The sequence below is a fragment of the Lepidochelys olivacea genome (assembly GCF_965140295.1).
Source record: "Lepidochelys olivacea isolate rLepOli2 genome assembly, chromosome: 26".
Taxonomy (NCBI): Eukaryota; Metazoa; Chordata; order Testudines; family Cheloniidae; genus Lepidochelys; species Lepidochelys olivacea.
Window position 1 is genome coordinate 1,166,981 of NC_140436.1, and position 21,376 is coordinate 1,188,356.

Consider the following 21,376-nt stretch of genomic DNA (forward strand, 5'->3'; position numbering starts at 1 on the left):
CGCATGTTTTAGCTCTGTGTATATTTACCCTACTTCAACAGCTCTTGAACTCTGATATCAATCTACACAGTTTTAGTACTGTAAAACTATACATTTACATTTTAAACTAGTTTAGATATACAAACTCATTGGAGCTAGTTTACCTAAATGTAAACTAAAAACTAATTTTTAGTTTTCCATTTATAAAAACTAGTTTAGTGATATCCAATGACTAGAAAAACTAAGCTGTTTGTAGAAGGTTATCTTCAAACTGATTTAACACCAGTAACATGTTTAATGTAAGGTTTTCAACTCATTTTGACTGTAGTCACACATTGAACAGCTATCTCAAATCCTTGATCTCTAGGATAAATTAAAGACAGACATGTCTGTCATTCAAAACTAATGATTAGACTTCAAATTCTGCCTACAGTTCATAATGTTGAAGTCTGAAAGCACTTACTGACAACTGCTTGATGTTTAACTCTACAAAAACTATATCTAATTTATCTAAACTCATATCTGAGATTTACACAAAGGTCTGAGTTAAACTAGATTACACAATGTCATTTCTAAATGATTATAGTCAGGATCTAAATTGTAATCTAATTACATTGGATCTCTGCAGAGATCCAATGTAAAGTTTAAACAAACTACTGTATGATCTCCAGCAGGTATTACATGATTAGATTCTCCTTACCGAAAGTAACTAGGAGCAATTAAATGTGATTCTCAACTAGAGTAAACTAGAGCAGAGTACTCTATAGATTCATGATCAGATTATGAAGTTTCTCTAAGATCTGATCATTGATGGTATGTAGTGATTGTCTAATATATCATGGATGATTTCAGTACAGACCAATGATATTACTTGCTTACTTGACATGATCAAATATATGATTAATAAACTAGTTTATTAAAGTGATGGGGAAAGTACTTTCCCCATCATCTGTGTAAAGTTTATGTAGTTGGTTTACCCTTGTTAATACATTTAACCTTAAACCACATCAAACTAGTGTAAACTTACTTTATTCAAAGTTACTTCAGTTTGAATGGTATAATCAGAACATGTAGAGTTTAGTTTAGTAGTACCATCTTAAGATTTACCCTTTACATTCGTATATATAGTTTATATACTACACTTTAAACTTTATACTGTATTGTAAACTGTTTTTGTAATTGAATACTATTCAGTGTACACATGTTCTGATTAGTTTACCCTAGTGTCCAAATGAGTATAAACATTGTTCTAAAACAAACGTTAAGTGTACTCACCTTACTCCTTATGTATTCTTTAAAAGGTAACTTGAGAACATCCTAAGTGTAACCTGTAAACACACAGTTGGTTTGTAGTTAAAGAGTTTACTTTAGTATTCTTAGTTAACCGACACAAGGTAATTAACACTAAGTACTCTGTTCATCAACCCTAAGTGTCTTACCAGACCATATGTGCTAAGTTAACTGATTAACTTAAAGTGTACTGTTTGTGGTTTACTTGCCATCAGTTCACTTTGTAGCAACTAAACCTACTGTTGAAGTTTAACTTCGGTTGACATTAATGTTTAGAGAACAACTTAACACAAAACTGAAAAACAGTATTTTACTTGTCTCAGTTCAGCAAAGGTTTACTTAAGGTTTACTTGGTTAACATCAACAGGTTTGCTTAAAGTTCAAACTTGAGACTAATGCAGTTACTTACTTAGAACATTCCACTAGTTAGTTCACTTTAAAGCAACCTGTAAATGTTATACATATTTAAATGGAACTGTCTAATGTTCTAAGTCTCAAACTACCCAGGAAGTACTGTTTATTAAAACAAAACTAGGTTCACTAACAAACAAGTCTCAAAGTAGTTGTAGTGAAAACTAAAACAGTCCTAAAACTTGTACATGTTTATTAAACAGAGAACACTTTGTTTTAACATAAGTCTGGATGTTAAGTAGTTGGTTGAGTTGGAACTAAGGCCAGTCAAAACTACTTTAACAACAACAACATCTGTTTACAAGTAGTGAAAGTCTGAAGTACAAAGTGTAGTCAGAGTTTACAAGTAGTACACTAACAGAAGCTTGAGTTCAGTATTCTAACTCAAAGGCCAGTAAAAAGTGTAGTTAAACTAAGTACAAAAAGTTTAAACTTTCACTTAAACTGGTGTGTTTAAACCCAGAAACCAGCTTTAGTCTGAAGTTGATGGTACTTCACAAATTTATGTACAGTTAGTGAAGTACCATCAACTTTAAACAAAAGTAGATTGTTAAGTATTACATTAAACACACTAGTCTACTTCTACTTTAAACTACCAACACACTGTTCATGTTTGACTGTAAAAGGACAACTAAACTTAGTGAACAGACAAAGTGACCTAAGGTAATTTGCATTCAAGTATAAACCTTTGTACATATACTTAAACTTCACTGTCGACAACAGTACAGTAAGGTGTTCAAAGTAACTTCAGTTTCAGTACTGAAACTGAAGGTTGTGGTAGCATTTTGTACAGTTTACTAACCAGTGAACTTTAGGTTTGTGGTTTACATTTGCAGGTTTTTCAATAAAGTGTAGAACAGACTTCACTAAACAAAACTGCTGAACTCCAAACCTACACTTATATTAGTACTACATATAGTGTAATGTCAGAGTTAGGTTTTAACATTGTAATTTTAATTTGGTTACACTAGTTCAAGTTACAAGGAAAGTGCACTTTTGTCCTAGAAATGTGTTAACCAAAACACAAGCATAAAATAGTTTACAGCACTTGTTTTTATTAATGTACACTACTTGACCTTTACCTTCAGATTTGACTGTCTTGTACTTTGAAATATTCACATTCAGTTAAACATTTCAGAGTTGTTACCAAGTTTGTAAAATATAGTTTAAGTGTCTTCATATAAACTAACTTTGAATAAACTATCAAACTGTTGTCAAGTTGGTGTAAAGTATGAGTGAAATGTGAAAAAGTCACTCCACACAAAGTATACTAAGTGACAAATATAAAGTATGTTACGTACACACTTCTGTAAACTGTACAGAACATTACTACCTAGTTTTAAACTAAATTTACTATTCATAAAACGTTTACCTAGTTTATCAATATTTAAGTGCGTAGTTTTAGTACATTAAACCATTTGGTTTAAACTGTACATTAAACTACTTGTTAAAAGTATAAAAACATTACAAGTTACACTTAAAAGTGAACCTTCCTTAGTAGTAACAAACCATAAAATGTAGTTTGGTTTGAAGGGTACAGTGTAGTCGGGTACAGTATAAAAACACCAGTGTAGATGTACATGTTCTAACTTTTTACAGTGCTATAAAATCCCTCCTGGCCAGAACCATTGAGACAAGATCCTTTGTTTCCCCTCTCCAGGTTTGAAAGTCAGTGTGGTGCTGTTGCTGGGAACAGATCAGGAATGTGGACAGACACTAGCTAGATTTCCTTTAACAGAAGTTCTGAGACTCTAAGTAAGCAAAAGTGGCTGATAAAATAGGAGTATACATTCCATTCAGCACAACTTATTTTTGTGTCTTTTTGTAGGTTGAGATGTAGCTTATAGGGATTCATGATGTTTTGAATCTGATGTGATCATTCTTACAGGGTAAATGAAGAATCAAGTAAGGATGGTGACTAAACCTTGAGAAAGAGAGTTGTAGGCTACAGAGGTGATTCTTAACACTCAGGTAAAGATCCAAGGGTTTGGGTCTGTGTTCACCCGTACAAATTGGTGAGGATCTTAATCAAGCCTTCCTCAGGAAAGGGGGCTGTAGGGCTTAGGGAATGAGCCCGCTTGGAGAGGTCTTCCCTCCAAAATATCCCCCAGTTTTGTTGAACCGTATGCTGTCACCACTAAAGCTTAAACTTCCCAAGGTGCAAAATACGCTTACTCACATAAGAATAAGCTTATTCTTACCAGCTTAGGGGGTCATTTTCTCAATGATCAGTTTCACTTATGTAAGTACTTACAGTACCATGTGTTCAGTTCATATTGGTTTGTTGTAAACATGTAATTGTTTGTAGATCTTTGAATTGAAGTAAAATGTCTTTGTTTCCAAATGGAGTACTGTTAGTGTTGTTCAGTTCAGTGATTTAACTTTGTTCTTTAACTACAAGTACATGAAATAACTGAACACTTTTCAACACGGTTTACTAACTTTGTATTGTACTCTAGTGTTCCAATGTACTGTTTTGAGTTGAGTGAATGTCAGTAATTGTGTCCAAGAGTACATGTAAAAGTAACATTTAGAGACTAACTTTTAAGGAAGTACTTAGTAATTGTGTTTTGACTGACTTCCTTCTAAAAGTCAAAACAGTTACCAAGTCAAAAGTTGGACACAATTACTATTTCAGTAAACATAAAGTACAAACTCAATTAAAACTAAACTACCAGTTGTACAGTAAGAAGTACCAGTAAAGCTTGTTCAGGTGTAATTGAGTTTATCAATTTTCTGACACACTTGTATAATTTGAGTATAAACAGTATTATCTAACACTTTAAAGGAAATTCCTTTAATTCACAATGTGTACAATTTAAAGTGAAACATTTCAAAGGAGGACTTGTGGCACCTTAGAGACTAACCCATTTATTTGAGCGTGAGCAAGCGTGAGCTACAGCTCACGCTTGCTCACGCTCAAATAAATGGGTTAGTCTCTAAGGTGCCACAAGTCCTCCTTTTCTTTTATTCACAATGTGTAAAATTTGAGTGAGTATAAACATTACAAGGAAATTAAACTCACTCACTTTATACTCATGTACTCCGGTACTTTTTTGTTAAACAAACTGTTACTATACAAGGAAAAGTACACCTAACTGTGTACAGTGTTAAGCAGCAAAGTGTTCAAACAAATGAACTTTATGTGAACACTAATGAATTTTTAATGAAGTGCAACTTAAACTACGTTACACAAAGTTTTATGTACAGGTACTGGTGAACAAAGTTTGTACAGTTAAGGTACTGGCAATGTTTAGGGTTAACATGTGAACAGTAACTTGAAGTTTCAACTTCAGTGTCACAACTTAACTAAAGGTGACTTAGTCATCTATAAAGTTACATGACAACTAGTGTAAACTAATTACATTAGTTTGTAGTTTCAAGTGAAATAGTTTAGTTTTAGTTGAAACTGAACTATCATGGTGTACACCATGATAAACCATTAACATTTACAATGTTAGTTCACTATACATAAGTATAACTACAGATTACAAGTACAGTTTGTATGTTACATGTACAGGCTGTCATTTAATTGGATACATGTACATTACTAGGTCAGTTCCATTTAATGTACATTAATCTGTACTTTGTCTTGAAGGTTAGTTTACAGTACTTAAAAAGGAAAGTGACTTGTGCTGAGTTTATGAATTAAAGTACTAATAAAGTAAGTAAACAATTGCTTATAGTCTAACTCAACAAAGTACTAGTGTTTACAAACTCAAGTATTGAACTTGCTGACAAGAATACTTGATACTCAAGTAAAGGAAAGCAGTGGATGTGTTTCTTGACTTTAAACCCCTTGGTGATCAAACAGCTTATGCTCAAATTTGTTAAACACTTCTATCAACAACTAGAAGGAATAGTTCAGTCTGTATCCACAAAAAGAAGGATGACCACTTGTACCACTGTAGACACTAACACAGCTACTACTCTAGATCTGTAATCCTTGTTACAGATCTTGTTTTCCACTGTACTAATCCGATGAAACAGTGGGACAGTTAATGTGAGTGATGTACAATTTCCCTGTTAATTTACAGCTACTTGTTAATCTGTTGGTTAGAAACTCAACCATAAATCTCACTGAATGGACAAGTCAGGTTTGAATTCAGTAATCTGCATGACCTGATCTTTATTCATTGTTAGACAGTTAATCAATTTGCTGAGACAATTTTTACCCTAATCTCAGAAATGATAAATCAGGTTAAGATTAGTCAGACAACAAATCTTACCAATATCTGCTTAACAACTGATTTTAGTTAATAAATAAAAGGTCAAGTGATAATAGATACTAGTATCTGACAGTATATTATTTAGGAATAATTGGGTTAGAGTGTAAATGGTAGTAGGTTGATACTTTTTCAATTGAGTAGTGCACACTAACTACACACAGCTATTGTGCATGTACTCAAATTCTTAAACTGGTATCAAACTACTAACATGCACAGGTCTTTAGGTTTAGGCTGGTCATCATACCCAAAGTAAGGTATTAGGTTATCAAGTATTTGAAGTATGGTTTGTAAGCTGCCAAGATAGTTGATTACATACTTTAATTGTAGTTTGACCAATTGTTACATTACTGCTGTGACTTCTTGTTGAGTGTATAATGTTTGAGCAATTCCTAATTGTACACTAGTAGTTGAATGAGCAATCTCATATTATGGTCTAGATGCTTATGCCACATATCATGCTTAAGAAAGTGTAACAGATCTTGGTATTTAGATGACAGCAGTGAACTCGATCCACACAGGAAACAGGTAGTTAAAGAGAACAAATAGATGGTTAACTATAATCAGTTTGTTTAATTTGACATCTCAAGCTAGAGTACTACTAGAAAAGAAATAGTGATGCAGAACACCTAAACTGTTTACAACCTAGTTAATAAAGCTGTGCAGCGATAGCATGTAGTAGTTTTGCTATGGTATAATTGTATCAATCAAGTGATAGCAAGTTGAACAAACAATGAAGAGGATAAAATGATTATGCTCATTTTACAAATTACAACCATGTAGTTGTTCACACTATGCTGGCTCAGTCAGGTTGATGGTTCCATTTGGGATGGTTTATCAAGTTGAGTCCCTTTACACAATGGAGATCTTTTACGATTAAACAGTTCACCCCTGCATTTTTAACAAACCTGCTACTCAGATAGATAGGTGATAAACTACTTGATCAAGTTGAAACTACTCCACCAGTTTAAACCAATCTACATGAAAAATCTATCAACTTATTACGTTCATTAGTCTGTATTCACAAACAGAAAAGGAGGACTTGTGGCACCTTAGACTAACAGCTGCTACTCTGAAACATCCCATCTACACTATCCGCTTTACGCAGATCGGTCTTAAAGTCAACTCAGATTGTAGTAACTCCCTCTTATCTCTGAAAACCATCCCAATTATCCATGCATGACAAATTTTAATGTAGATTCATCTGTAAGAACACAACATGGTACTCAAGTATAAAAATGTTGGTGTGATAGCGTTCTACTACCTGGTATTTACTCAAAATAGCTAATCTATACACAGTCAGTCAATCTGTGTGTCAAACCTGACCATACAAACAGATACACAAATTACCTCTCCTCTTTCACACAGCAAGATATGTACAGTTGCAATTTAATTGCTCATGAATCTAAGATTTTCTGGGTAATTTGCTCAATACACATGGACTGTGTTTTTATGACTGAAAAAGCAACCTCATGGAGCCAGTAGAAGATCTGGAACATAGAAAGAGAGGCTGCAAATGCCAAGGCTACCTCCTGAAACAGACAAAGATGGCGTGCGCCGAGATCTGAGGAAGATGTATCACAGCGGCAATTTCCTTGGTCATTGGACCGGTATGCCAAATGTGGCCTGGTTTGACCATCAGTAGGCTGAAATACATAACTGTTTCTATGATCATTTTTATCTACCACCTTGGCCCTATTACAGCTACTCCCACCTAAAATCTTTTACAGCCACATTTCACATCCATATTTAGCTCTAGATTGATAAGTGGACTCTAATTGCATACCACTGAGTGCCACACACATTTGAATCCTTGTACAAAACAACTAGGTCAAGTGCTTGAGTGATTCCGGGCATATTTTTTTTTTTAAACTAAACACCTGAAGAAACACCTCCGCTCCTAGTTTGCTGAACCTTGCAGAACAGGCATATCAGTATGTAGGTCATAAAAACAGCACATCACTACTCAGTATTTGCAATGGGGACAGGCAAAGTACAAAACTAAAGCCATCTTCCTCAACACGTACCCTGCAGACAGCAAAGGTGTTCTAGCCCTCCTTAGCGTACAACCAAGTCTCCCACAGGCCAAGGGGCTTCAAGATAAGGGCAAAAGCCTCTTTGCTAAACAGGCATGTTGCTCTCAGGGGTCAACAAGGAGAGAGCTTCTGAGCGGTGCCATGCTCCACTGACAGGTAAGAAGCATTGTAAAAACTGAAATCTGTGAGGGGACGAAGAGGAGGAGGAGGTCCACTGCCAACACTGCCTCCCAATCCTCTGATTTTACAGTCTGGGAGGGCCCAGCCATGCTCACAATCACTGTTCTTGCTGTTGCATGCCCGCAGTATATGGGAGGGGGAAGGATGCACAAACACAGATTACAGTGGGAACACCACAGAGGTGTATTTCCCCCCCCCCCTTTAGATGAAGGGGTGAAACTTCCCCTTTCACAAGCCATGTCTTCAGGGAGCGGGCGGGTCAGTGACGCCACTATTTCCTCATTACGCAAAAAAAGACACGCACCAGACTTTCTGCCAGCTCAGTCCAGCTAGAGGCAACTGCGAGGAGAACACTGAACTCCTCTCCCCCTCGATGAATGGGTAAGAGGAGTCTCCCAATACCTCCACCCGTAGATGAACTGGAACCTTACACACCGCCGCTCCCCCCCCCACCTTAAAGTAATGAATTATCAGACTAGAAGTCAGTCAAAATAAAGTAACCAGATGGTCAGTAATGTTACTGATCAATGACCCTAGTGGCCAAACTTCCTGTAAGAAGTTTCTCTACACACGGGCCTGCCTGGATGGACTACTACAGAGGTCCGCTATGGGGTATGAAAGCGGTGTAATCTTAAAACAAAGAGTTTGACAATCCCCCCACAAGACAGTGAGTAAGGAATGGTTTTCTTGTGCATACAAAAAAAAAATTAAATAAAATGAGCCTCTCTTCCACTGATACCAAGTCCCAATATTTTACTTCCTACACCTTCCACTACTCACACCTTTCCCATTGTGTGTTTATACGGGAACTGCACAAGCCTATGAAAGCTGTTACAGCAGAATGTACATTACACCCCCCCAACATGGATTACGAGGCTGTGGGCGCACGCACACTCTGAAGTTCCATTCAGACGCTCGATTTAAAGGGAAAGCAGGCGTCAGGGTAGGCAGTGCGACAAGTTGGGTCAGAGACGACCCCCTCCCCTCCGGACTGCCACCTGCTGTGCTGAGCCTACCCCAAGCCCATTTTCCTCAGCAGCCTGGGACGTCACTACCCTGCCTGGTTGCACCTGCTACAAAACTGACCTGGGTCGGAACCGCAGCCCCAACGGAAAAACGCGCACCCCGCTCCCTGGGGGCTCCAAACCCCAATTACTACTTATTAGAGTATTTAACACTACTCTGATCGAATTCTCTGTGCTCCCCCAGGAATTCACTCAACGCCTTTGTCCACCCTCTATGCAAAATTACTTGCTGTGGGTTATAAAGCTTTAATTTGGTTCTCACAACTGTGCATATATAAGGATTAAAGTAAATGCAGGTAAAAGTGTTTCTTTAACCCTAATACAGTAGGAGACTTGTAGTGTTTGTTCTGTACAAAATAAGCGGGGTACATTGTCTGCTTATGAAACAAAAGTAAATCTCACCCACGGAGATGTTCCGATCAGCTTCTTTGATAGACTAGACGCCTTCCCGGTCTGGATCGCCCCTGTAGTTACTGTGCTTTGTTCCAGTTTCTTTCAGGCATCTCTTTGGGTGCAGAGGCTATCTTCTGAGCCAGCTGAAGACCAAATGGAGGGGTTTCCGGGGCCTTTTAGAATCTCTCTCGTGCGCAACATCACGGCCGCAAGATGGAGTCTCTACCTGTCTAGAGAAGTCACACAGCCTGCAAAAAGCCAAATCGTTCGTAGAAGACGCCATTGTGTACTTACTTATTAGTTTGGGAGTACTCAAGACAGATTTGGTCAACGATTACCTGAATAACCCCTTCACCCTACGCTTGTATGTAGAGAACATATGTGCTTCCTACAGCACAGTCCACTGTTACTTACAAGCATTATGCTCGTGAGTGTTTGGGACACACCAATGCACATCTGAGCTTTCCTAGGAACATTCAAACTTCATCGAGCCAGCTGGAATATCTAGCATAAAGTATCTTTAGGATGAATATATAGAAATATCATGTCATATTTATATGCATGTAAACATGATGAAACTGTGTACAAGTGTGAATATTCATCCTCTTGAGTACGACTGACTGGGAGAAAACAAAAAAAACAATCAAGAATTTGGCTCGCTGCCTGTGAGGTTGCACCCCATAATGCTTTGTTAATGAAAACAGATTGTCGTTTAGTTATGGGAGTTAAATGGCATAAAGTTCCAGTCCACTTAACATGAACTAAAGGACATGTCCAAGTTTTAGTAATAGACCGTATTTATTACATTTTTATTATTAAAGCAGGAGTAAGGACATGAAACAATGGTCTACTACTGTCTGTTTTCCAGAAGAAAAGGGTCTGAACTTTTTCCCCAAGAAGAGCTTCCCTTTATACCTGTCTCTCTTAATAGGAGCAAAGACTGCAAAGTTTTGCTACTCGGGACTCCTGTACTAGTCTCTCTCCCCCTCCCCACCAACCACCTCATTCTAACCAAAACCAATAGTGCATTGCTGAAATGCTTGGAAATTAAAGTCCATTAGTAGCAGAACAAACCCCAAATAATAAAAATGGTGGCATTCACCAACCTTCTAATGGCTACAGTTTTGAATGTGTTTTACTTCTGTACATTGATACATTAATATAGAAAACCCAAGGATTTAGGGCTCGGTAGTCAAATTTTAGAGGCTTGTTGAAACAAGCTTTGCACACAAGAAATTTTGGTTTTTATAAGTACTAATACTTTTTCACCCCAACCAGCAGTAAAAGGCAAGCTTGTGTTACAAACAAATCCAGTCGGTACAACAGGAAACTGCTTTCTCTGACTGATTTTTAGTCACGCCTGAGGTGACCGTGCATGTGATTGGATTATGCAATTTAAAATTAGAGACACGTTTTTCTAAAGAAAAGAAATCAATTAAAAAACAAAAACAAACACTCAGCACCTCCTCCCCCTCCCAGGTGGCATTTTATCGTACCAAACTGAAATGATACGTATGTCACAGCTACCGTTAGACAGTCCCCCTTTCAGAGACTTGCAGTACGAATACCCACGTGTGTCAGGCTAGAACCACCACAGAGGTATATTGACAGACTCCCTTGGGCATCGATGTGGTTTTCCTGATTTACACTAGCTGAGGATCAGGCCCGTAGACGACCCCCCGAAAGAGCACACTACACATGGGACTATAGGATGACTTTTTGTCATTGCACTCTGCCACAAAGGACGTGCTTGAAGAAACAAATGCACTACCTAACAGTTGTGAGAAAGTTCACTGTCCCTGCCCCCAGCTATAGCCACATTATTTTAGTTCAAGGAGATAAAGACTAATTTAGTTCTGGTTATTGTAGGACACGAAGATGGAGTGGGATTTATCAGAGGGTGTTGCTCGCTCATATCTATAGGTCTCGTGATTTGCCACCCCCCCAGCTATTGCTCTCGATTTTACATGGAGGGTGCTCTCAGATACCGGTCTACTAGACTTCTTCCCCCTAGAAAATCAGCTGATGCTTATCTGTTTACAAGGAGGAACTAAAAACAATCCACCATTAAAGGAGAGAACAACCTATGGAAATGACTCTCCTCTTAAACCAAGATCTTAGAGTTTGTCACGATCTAACTGTCTTACTCCAAACTTACGGTTGCGTAACTAGGTAAGACGGACTGAATGTCTACTACACAGTAGTTACGCATCGTACAGCAGATTTGCACCGCTACATAAAATCCAGGGGGGTGAATGATCTACTTATCAATACATGGGTATAAAGGGGAGATACCAGAAAGTCCAAAGCCATTTAGGAACGGGCACCGCTGCCTGCAGAAGACAGACACGTGTGACATTTTGAATCGGAGGGTGGGGAAAAACACCTCCGACAAGCAATTTTATTTTGAATGACTACAGGAGCTCTGACTGGAAAACAAAAACACACTTGTGCTTAGTCTCAGGCTACAGAACTATTTTCAACTATGCTTAATTTTACATTAGAAATTCAGCCTTCATCCAGCTTCCCCCCCCCCCCCCCCCCCCCGTCGTCATAACCCTCCAAGCTCACCACCTGTCTGTGGCTTACATCGGTCGTCAAGGCAGCGAGGATGCTTGTAAAAGGCTGCTAATAAATCCAGTTTAAAATCATTTAATAAAGTCTGAATAAAAACTCTCATCTTCTCTTATACAAAGGATGTTGGAAGAAAAGATTGAGTAAGACACTCTCAAGACCACATCACCCCTTTTGTTCTTCACATTTTCCTGCTTATATACTTAAATTTAGGTACACGTGTCTCCTAAAATTGGCCTCCTTTACACACACACACACACAGATAAACGGAGCCATAGATTTACCCCTTTTTTGGGGTGCTTTAACCAAACTCATTTTTTTCCCCACTCATAACTAAGTTTTCAATACAGAGGTGCTCATAACTCCAAGCTTCTGGAGTGAGAAACTGACCGGTCAACGACACCTCACTGGGAGCCAGAGGTACGCAATCGGGCAGCAGCAGAGACACCCCACCGCAAAAAAAATTCATTTTAAAAAGTAGTCAGTTTTACCCAGTGCTATAAAGGGAAAGCAGCATTTTTCGTCAGCAGAGTAGAGTTTCAAATGTGTCAATGTTCACTTGTACACCTTTGCAACAACCGCTGTAACGTTTTGACCACAGTTCCGATAACCTCCATTCCCAAGATGTTCGTAACTCTGGTGATAACAGAGAAGTACAGTAGAACCTCAATTTCCTGGCTGTTAAAAGCCTAGTATGAGGGAGGACAAAAGAGGGGCCTGAACTCACACTGCTTCAGGGAGACCCGCTACCAACTATGAGAGCCCTTCTGGCTCCTGATCCTTTTTGACTTTGAACATTAAGCTAAGAGAAACTGCATCTCGGAGTTAGCGTTCGGACCTCAGAGCGCTGTAAGCTTTTTAAACATTCCAGACCGTGGCCAGCCATTTGAATATTCGGTCCCCCGAAGAGGAAAGGCTACACTATTGATGTATTCCTACCACTGTTCTTGTTACGGGATACGAAAGCCGCAATCTCACCACGCACGCAAGCTTAACTTCCATACATTTAAGAACAAATTCACGCCTCCTTACCAAAAACGTTCATTCACTCATGACCCCACACTGTTTCACAGATGCAATTCACTGCTTGCCACTACAATTCTCTCCTCATATGACCCTAATTATAAACAAACATTTATTCACTCTTTAAATTAAGTAGCTCTTCAGCCTTCCAGTAGAGCCAACCTATTAACATGTAAAACCTACTTGAGTTTACGGAGAGCAGATGTGCATACCAGAAATGTAACGTTGCAGTTGCCAAATTGGTCCCTTCGAGCGCTCGCTTCTCTGAAGCGAACCGGGGGAACTTGGTTTGTGTCTGGCGGGAGCAAAGCAAAAGCATAAGTGACGGGAGAGACAAACGGGCACGTTATTCAGAACGCCGATTAATCCAGTCATTTCCGGCAACTGCGAGGAATCGTCCGAGCCTAGAGCCGTCCGGTGCTATTTCGATATGGACGTGCCTGTTGTTGCTGTACAGGTTAATTGACACCGGTATAAGCCACAAGGAGCTTGGTTAAACTGCAGAAAAGCTTAGCCACCTCCCGCTTCCTGGGCGCTGGTCCTGTCAGAAATCTGTGCTCAATGTCTATTCTGTTTTCAGAATCCACGCTGACTTCCCCAAGAGAGACTCAACACCCTGCTCTTGGCTACTTCTGGTCATTAAAGACCCCTTGGTGTTTTTGTAAGAGTAGGGGTGTCACCTCCAAGGAAGTAAAAAAACCTATGTGACATTTGCCTACTGTACCAATGCCGATTCTGGTGGGACCCAACGGAGAATGCCGATTCGGGACAAGCTGCTTAAAGCAGAGCTGTTCCAGCCAAAGGCTGGGGTTCCTTTGCAGACGAAGGCAAACCGAACCGGCCTAACAGAGAAGGCCTCGGTTTTACCCCACTGGCTAACCATAAGTCACACAAGCGATTCCCTTAGACGCTCCAGTTTCCCAGTATCGCCACCAGTGCCGCTCATTATGGGGATGAATGGTTATGAAAACCAATACCCCGGTCAAAGGGGAAGGAAATAAATAAATAAAAAGTTCTCCCGCTCCCAAAGGGCCAAGCCCCAGACCCAGGTTGATATACTAATCACGCTGTTCCCAATCCTTTAGAATCGGAAGGTTTTTTTATGAAAAGGAAAAAGATATAGATGAGAGCTAGAATCGGTTAAATGGAATCAATGACATGTAGTAATGGCAAAGTTCTTGGTTCAGGCTTGTAGCAGCAATGGAATTAACTGCAGGTTCAAATCAAGTCTCCGGAGTACATCCGCAGCTGGGATGGGTCATTCGGTCCTTTGTTCAGAGCTTCAGTTTCTAGCAAGGTTCCCCAAGCGGCAAGAAGCAGGACTGGGATAAAGAAAGCAGAGACCACATGGCAAGAGACTATAAAAGGCTGATGCATCTCCCCCATCTTGTCTTCAAAGACATGCTATCCAGCGCAAGGCATTGAAAAACCCTAAGAATTCGGTCCATAGGCGGGTCTCTGCATACCTTGCCAAGTCACAAGGGTCAACTGTATGGCCCACGGTCCTTAATAGACATTCATTGGGCCTTAATTTGGCATCAGCACCGCGTAGCCTGCTCGATGGCCCATTGTCTGGGGTGTCACCCAGAAGCATAGCACAAGTCTGAAATACAGACAGTATGGAGCCAATACTTATAACTTTATGCTGTCCGCGTGTATCATGTTTGTATTTCATCATAACCAGCAAACCATAACCTTATCTTAGACACCTTTTATACGAGATTCGGCACCACTACAGGATCTCGGTCGCACCGACAAGGATCTATACGGTCCCAGTTCACATCAATAACGTCACACCTACATTCCCCCTGCAGCTTCCATAGGACGCAAAATTATTCTTATTTCCCCATCCCACATGTTCTGCTGCATGTCATTACACACCTGCACATCAGCAGTGGATGTGGAAATCCCTACCTAAGATAACACATCAGTAAGCACCGAGGGCTTTGGGATCCTTCGCAATGACGAATAGTACATATAATGGAAACAGCTGCTATATACGATGATAGGCAACTATAAGACACAGTAGCATTAACAGAAATGCTACCATAATCAGTGTGTTAGTGGTACAGTACCTACAGGACAGACAGCATCTGGCAAAACCTGTTTTTGTTGCCATAATTGGTCCAACACCCACCGTGAGCCTCGCCTTTGCAAAAGAGCCGCGCGGTATCCGTTCGTCACAGGAGATGGAACTCCAGGCCAAAGCCAGGGCCATTACTATAGTTACATCTGTGTACGATGAAACATCATCTTGGCACCACACTGAAAATCTATTGCAATATTCTGGAATATCACATTCATCAAGACTTGCTTGGCACACTTTCCCTTGTAGAAGTCATACAAGATAGAGAATTCTTGTTCCTAGAGGAAGGGGTCAATTTCCTGGTTGCTGTAGTTTAACATCCTAACAAGGGTTGCCTTTGGGGACCCCTGCTGTAACGTGGGCCTTACACGGGTGGCTTGTTTCCCAGTGCCATCGTTCAGGATTTGCTGCTTCAGGCCATATGAGGATGAGCTTTAAAGGCATCCGATGTGCTAGTGACAAGTGGAGGATAAAGGAGTCTGTGTCTTTTGATAGTTCGGTACAGGCAAAACTATGAGCACATTCTGCATGTGTTTGAAAATAAATGGCTAAAGTGTAAACATGCAATAGTGTGAACCAGAGACTTTAAAGACAATAGAAAAGTCTGTTTCATTCTCCTGAGTAGCACGCTCCCATTTCTATTCTGGAATTACCTGAAGAATGTTAGAAAAAAAGGCAGGCTCTGCCATTAATAGCGAAGGGAATCAGTTTTAGTTTGACTATTTAGCATTATTTGGCTTTTGTGTGTATAAACATTTTATATATAAACAGTGAAAGTTTACATAATATTTTGTGATTTTTTTTTAACCAAACATTCTATTTAATGAAACAACAAATACAATATGCTTTTTGGTCTAAGCAACACCTGGCTTCAATTTACAATTGGGTTGCCAAGAAGGACCCCTTTGGCAGTCCTACAAGCACGCAATATGATGCCACCTCATCGGTGGTCTCCTGTTGGCCTACCCTGGAATAAAGCTCTCCTTACAACTTTTTAGTCCATTCACAATTTATTACTTGTCAATTTCCCAACATGACCAATGCTGTAAAACAGAGCACTGGCTTTTTAACAATAAAAAAAAAATACATTACTTCTTTGGAGGGGATTTTCAGGAAACTGACTTCACCCTCCTTACAGGGGTATTTGGTTTTAAGTCGGCAAAATTTTAAGAACCCAACACCGTATTTATGGCATTTCCTTTGGTCATACTGCAGGTCTTTAGTCCCGTGATGCCACTCGTGCTCACAAATGTTTACAGCATGGTAGTGAGAGCAGCAGCATTCAGAACCGATGCACACCGCCGTGCAAAAGACCATGCTCTGCAGATGTTCAGGCAGTGAGCTAACTCAATGTAATCTGTTACTATGGAGACACGCTCGTCTCCAGGGGTAGGGCTGAAATGGCCTTCCGTCGCTGTAAGTTTGATCGGCGCCCCCGCTCTTTATTGTGCCAAACGTTAAACCTACACATCTGAGATTTCACATCTTCTGCCAGGCTAAAAACTGGGTAAATTTTCAAAGTTCTTACACTCAGACTCACCCACGCTCCCTTGACATCTGAGAAAAAAAAAGTGCACACCCCTTCCCTTGCATTCAAACAAGGCACTGATGGTACATTAGCATTTTCTCACTGGAACAGCTATTCACGCTAAGGAAATTAAATCAGAAATACATTCAGTACATTTTATGACAAACCTTGTAACGTAAAAACGAGGCGTTCTTAGTCTAAGGTGCCACAACTATTTTCCACTCCATGCATCTGATGAAGTGGGTTATAGCCCACAAAAGCTTATGCCCAACTAAAATACAGTAGGCAGGTATAAATATACGGCACATAAAAAGATGGGAGTTGCCTTACCGAGTGTGGGGTCAGCGCTAACAAGGCCAATTCAATCAGCGTGGATGTGGCCCATTTCCAACAGCTGAAAGAAGGGGTCAATATCAGAGGGAAAAACACGGTTACTCACCTTTGTAACTAACTGTTCAAGACATGTTGCTCGTGTCCACTCCAACTAGGCAGGCACGCGCTGCGTGCATGGCCGTCGGAAAGTTTCCCCCCCTGCGGCATCCATCGGGTTGGCTGTAGAGCCCCCTGGAGTGGCGCCTAGATGATGCTCTATATATGAGCCTGCCGACCCAGCGCACCCTCAGTTCCTTCTTGCCAGCTACTCTGACAGGGGGAAGGCGGGGCACATTTGGAATGCAACACATCCCAAAGAACAAACAGTTACGAAGCTGAGTAACCGTTTCTTCGAGTGCTTGCTCATATCGATTCCAATCAGGTGATTCTGATGAGGTGACTCCCAAGCCTTACCTAGGCAGTGGGTCACAGTGAAAGAATGTTGACTGCAGAACCGTTCTACTGAAAGCCACGTCATCTCTCCTGTGCTGGACGATGGTGTAGTGCGAAGCAAAGCTACACACCGAGGACCGAGTCGCTGCCCTGCAGATTTCTTGGATCGGTACCTGGGCCAGGAACGCCGCCGCCGAGGCCTGGCCCTTCGTGGAGTGTGCGGTGAGAGCCGAGGTCACGACGCAGCCAGCTCATAGCAAGCGCGGATGCTGGACATGACCCAGGAACAAATCTTTTGAGAGGAGACAGGGAGGCCTTTCATCTGGTCCACCACTGCAATGAACAGCTTAGGGCAAGGGCCCTGTGGCCATAGAGGGAATCTGGCCACTGCTCTCCGGGACCAGCATGAGGTTTAGGGTAAAAAACAGGCAGGAAAATACCCTGGCTGGTGTGAAAGGCCAAGCTCGGAGACAAGTCTCGCCAACATAATGGCGACCGGGAAAGCAGTCTTCCAGGAAAGATACATGAGGGAGCACGTGGCCAGCGGTTCAAACAGGCCCCCCCCCCCCATGAGCTTTGAAAGGGCAAGGTTAAGGTCCTATGCAGGGACAGGTTACCAGATCAGAAAAGAGAGACGGTCCAAGCCCTGGAGAAAGCGACCGACCATCGGGTTGGTGAAGAGCAAGCAGCCAGATGAGCCCGGGTGGAAGGCAGAGATGGCAGCAAGGTGAACCTCCATGGAGGACATCACCAGGCCTTGCTGTTTCAGGTGCAGGAGGTACTCCAAAATGAGGCGCACCAGCACCCTCTGCTGTCCCTATGCTGGCGAGGCCACACTGGAGCTACCGGAGTCACCCTTGCCCCATCCCTGCAGATCTGAGCACAACCTCGTGCACGAGGGGGAACGAAGGAAAGGTGTAAAGCAGGTAGCCTGTCCAGAGAAGCAGGAACACGTCTGTGAGGGAAGCCAGGCTGCAACCTTGGAAGGTGCAGAACGCTGGGCACTTCTCACTGCTGCGGGTGGCAAATAAGTCAATCTGGGGAAACCCCCACCTGTGGAAGATGAGGTGGATGACATCTGGCCAGAGGGACCACTCCTGTGACTGGAAGGACCTACTGAGGCAGTCCACCAGCATATTCTGGATCCCGGGAAGAAAGGATGCTACCAGGTGAATGGAGCAGGCTATGCCGAACTCCCACAGTCGAATGGCTTCTTGGCACGGGGAGGAATGGGCCCCCACCATTGCTTGTTGATGTAGAACATGGCCATGGTGTTGTGTGGCAGTTCTCACGGACAAACTACACAGGTGCGCCTGGAAGTCTTAACAAGCAAGACACTGCCATCAGCTCTCATGTTGATATGGAGGGAGAGCTCAAATGGAGACCACAGCCCCTGACTCCAAAAGGTTTCTCAGATGAGTGCCCTACCCCAGAGCGGATGCATCCATGACCAGGGACAAGGAAGGCTAAGGGCTGTGAAAGGGGACTCCCTCGCACACCACCCAGGGATCGAGTCACAAGCCGAGGGAGGCGAGGACCCGCTCCGGGACGGTGACCGCTGAATTCAGGCTGTTACAAGCATGGCTCGCCTCAGTCTACCGCCCGGGGTGCAAGGGCCGAAGCCGGATGCGGTGGGTCACGTATGTACATGAAGCCACGTGGCCGAGGAGACTCTGGCAACCTCTTGCTCTCAAGGTCGGAAAGCTCTGAAGGCCCTGAATGAGGCCCACGATACCTTGGAAATGAGAGTCTAGAAGGATGGCCCGCACCTGAATGGAGTCCAGGACCACCCTGATGAACTCTATCCTCTAGGTTGGTTCCAGGGTCGACTTTGCTACATTAAGGAAGAGATCCAGCCAAAGGAATGTATCCCTGACCAGGCAGAGGGCCCCAAAGCAGCCAGTCTTCCAGGTAAGGATATACTTGCACCTGCCATCGACAGAGGAAGGCGGCCACGACTGACATACGCTTGCTGAACACCCGGGGGGCCGTGGAAAGGCCAAAGGGAAGGGCTGTGAACCGGTAATGTTTGTGGTTGACCACAAAGCACGGGAAGCACCTGTGTGCCGGATTAATCGCTATGTGGACTCAACACTCAGGACTTTAAGGTCAGAAGGGACCATTATGATCCAGTCTGACCTCCTGCACAAGGCGGGCCACAGAATCTCACCCACCCATTCCTGTAACAAAGCCCTGACCTATGTCTGAGCTACTGAAGTCCTCAACTCATAGTTTAAAGACTTCAAAATGCAGAGAATCCTCCAGCAAGTGACCCGTGCCCCACGCTGCAGGGGAAGGCGAAAAACCACCAGGGACTCTGCCAATCTGCCCTGGAGGAAAATTCCTTCCCGACCCCAAACATGGCGATCAGCTAAACCCTGAGCATGTGGGCAAGACTCAGCCAGACACCCAGAAAAGAATTCTCTGTAGTAATTCAGATCCCACCCTATCTAGTATCCCATCACAGGCCATTGGGCATATTTACTACTAACATTCAACGATCAATTAATTGCCAAAATTAGGCGATCGAGCTTAGTCTTGAAGCCAGATATGTCGTTTGGCCTCCACTGCTCCCTTTGGAAGGCTATTCCAGAGCATTACTCTTCTGATGGTTAGAAACCTTCATCTAATTTCAAGTCTAAACTTCCCGATGGCCAGCTTATAGCCATTCGTTCTTGTGTCCGCAGTGGTACCGAGCTTAAATAATTCTTCTCCCTCCCTGGTATTTATCCCTCTGATATATTTACAGGGAGCAATCATATCTCCCCTCAGCCTTCTTTTGGTTAAGCTAAACAAGCTGAGCTCTTTGAGTCTCCTTTTGTAAGACAGGTTTTCCGTTCCCCGGATCATCCTAGTAGCCCTTCTCTGTACCTGTTCCAGTTTGAATTCATCCTTAAACATGGGAGACCATAACTGCACATGCATCCTTCATGTCGAGGGCGACATACCATTCTCCCAGATCCAGGGAAGGTATGATCGTGCTCAGAGAGACCCTGGAGAACTTCAACTTGACCATGAACTGGTGGAGTCCTCAAAGGTCTAGAATGGGTCTGAGGCCCCCCCCCCTTTGCCTTGGGGAGAAGAAAGGAAGCATCAGGAATAGAATCCCTTGCCCCTTAGGAACCTCCTCCACTGCCCCTATGTCATAGAGCGATTGCACATCCTGGATAAGGAGTTGCTCATGACAAGGACAGGGGGTAGGAGGGAAGGGAGGAGCAGAACTGGAGAGAATATCCTACTTCTACTGTGCGGAGCTCCCAGCGGTCCGACGTTATTTGTGACCGAGAATGGAAGAAGTGGGACGAACGATTCATGAAGCACAGGGAAGGATCTGGCATCGTGGCAGGTACACCGTCCTCGAGCCTCCCTTCAAAAACCTTGTTTGGAGCCCAACAATGGCTCGGTCGGGCCCTGTCCCTGCCCTGACGGATGGTTTGAAGGCTTGCGCCTGTTATTTCTGCCCCTTTCAGTGGCAGGGGTCTTGTCTAGGGCAGGGCTGATGCTACGGCTGAGGCTTGAAATGCTTGTGCTGGGCAGCTGGCGTGTGCATCCCCATTGACTTCGAAATTGCCCTAGTGTGTTTCAGGCTGTGCAGCTTTGAGTCGGTCTGGTCTGAGAACAGTCCTGCAAGGACTGTTGTACTTCTGGAAGTAACCTGGACTCTTGGAGCCAGGAAATTCTTCTCATTACCACCGAGGAAAGGGACGGACAGCTGAATTAGCTGAATCAAGGGAGGCCTGTAGGGAAGTCCTTGCTACTGCCTTCCCCTCCTCGACTATGGCAGAAAATTCCACCCTTCATTCCGCTGGAAGGAACTCCTTATACTTCGACATGGAAGTTCAAGAATTTCAGTTGTACCT

General features: G+C 42.4%; 1 protein-coding gene and 1 long non-coding RNA gene across 4 annotated transcripts in view; one reads left to right on the forward strand and one right to left on the reverse strand.

Annotated features, from left to right (window-relative positions):
- The window catches only part of IDO1 (indoleamine 2,3-dioxygenase 1), a 43,579-nt gene extending 33,908 nt beyond the window's left edge, over nt 1-9,671 (reverse strand). For 2 of the 3 annotated variants that reach the window (XM_084615082.1, XM_084615076.1), the window contains exon 1: nt 9,550-9,671. The gene's annotated coding sequence lies outside the window, so the exon portion shown is untranslated. The remainder of the gene's footprint in view (nt 1-9,549) is intronic. The other variant, XM_084615079.1, reaches the window with a different exon arrangement.
- Nucleotides 1-9,710, forward strand: part of LOC311513339 — a 77,820-nt gene extending 68,110 nt beyond the window's left edge. Inside the window, exon 5 of the long non-coding RNA XR_014709707.1 lies at nt 9,637-9,710. This is a non-coding gene — a long non-coding RNA (uncharacterized lncRNA). The remainder of the gene's footprint in view (nt 1-9,636) is intronic.
- Nucleotides 9,711-21,376: the final 11,666 nt, after the last annotated feature.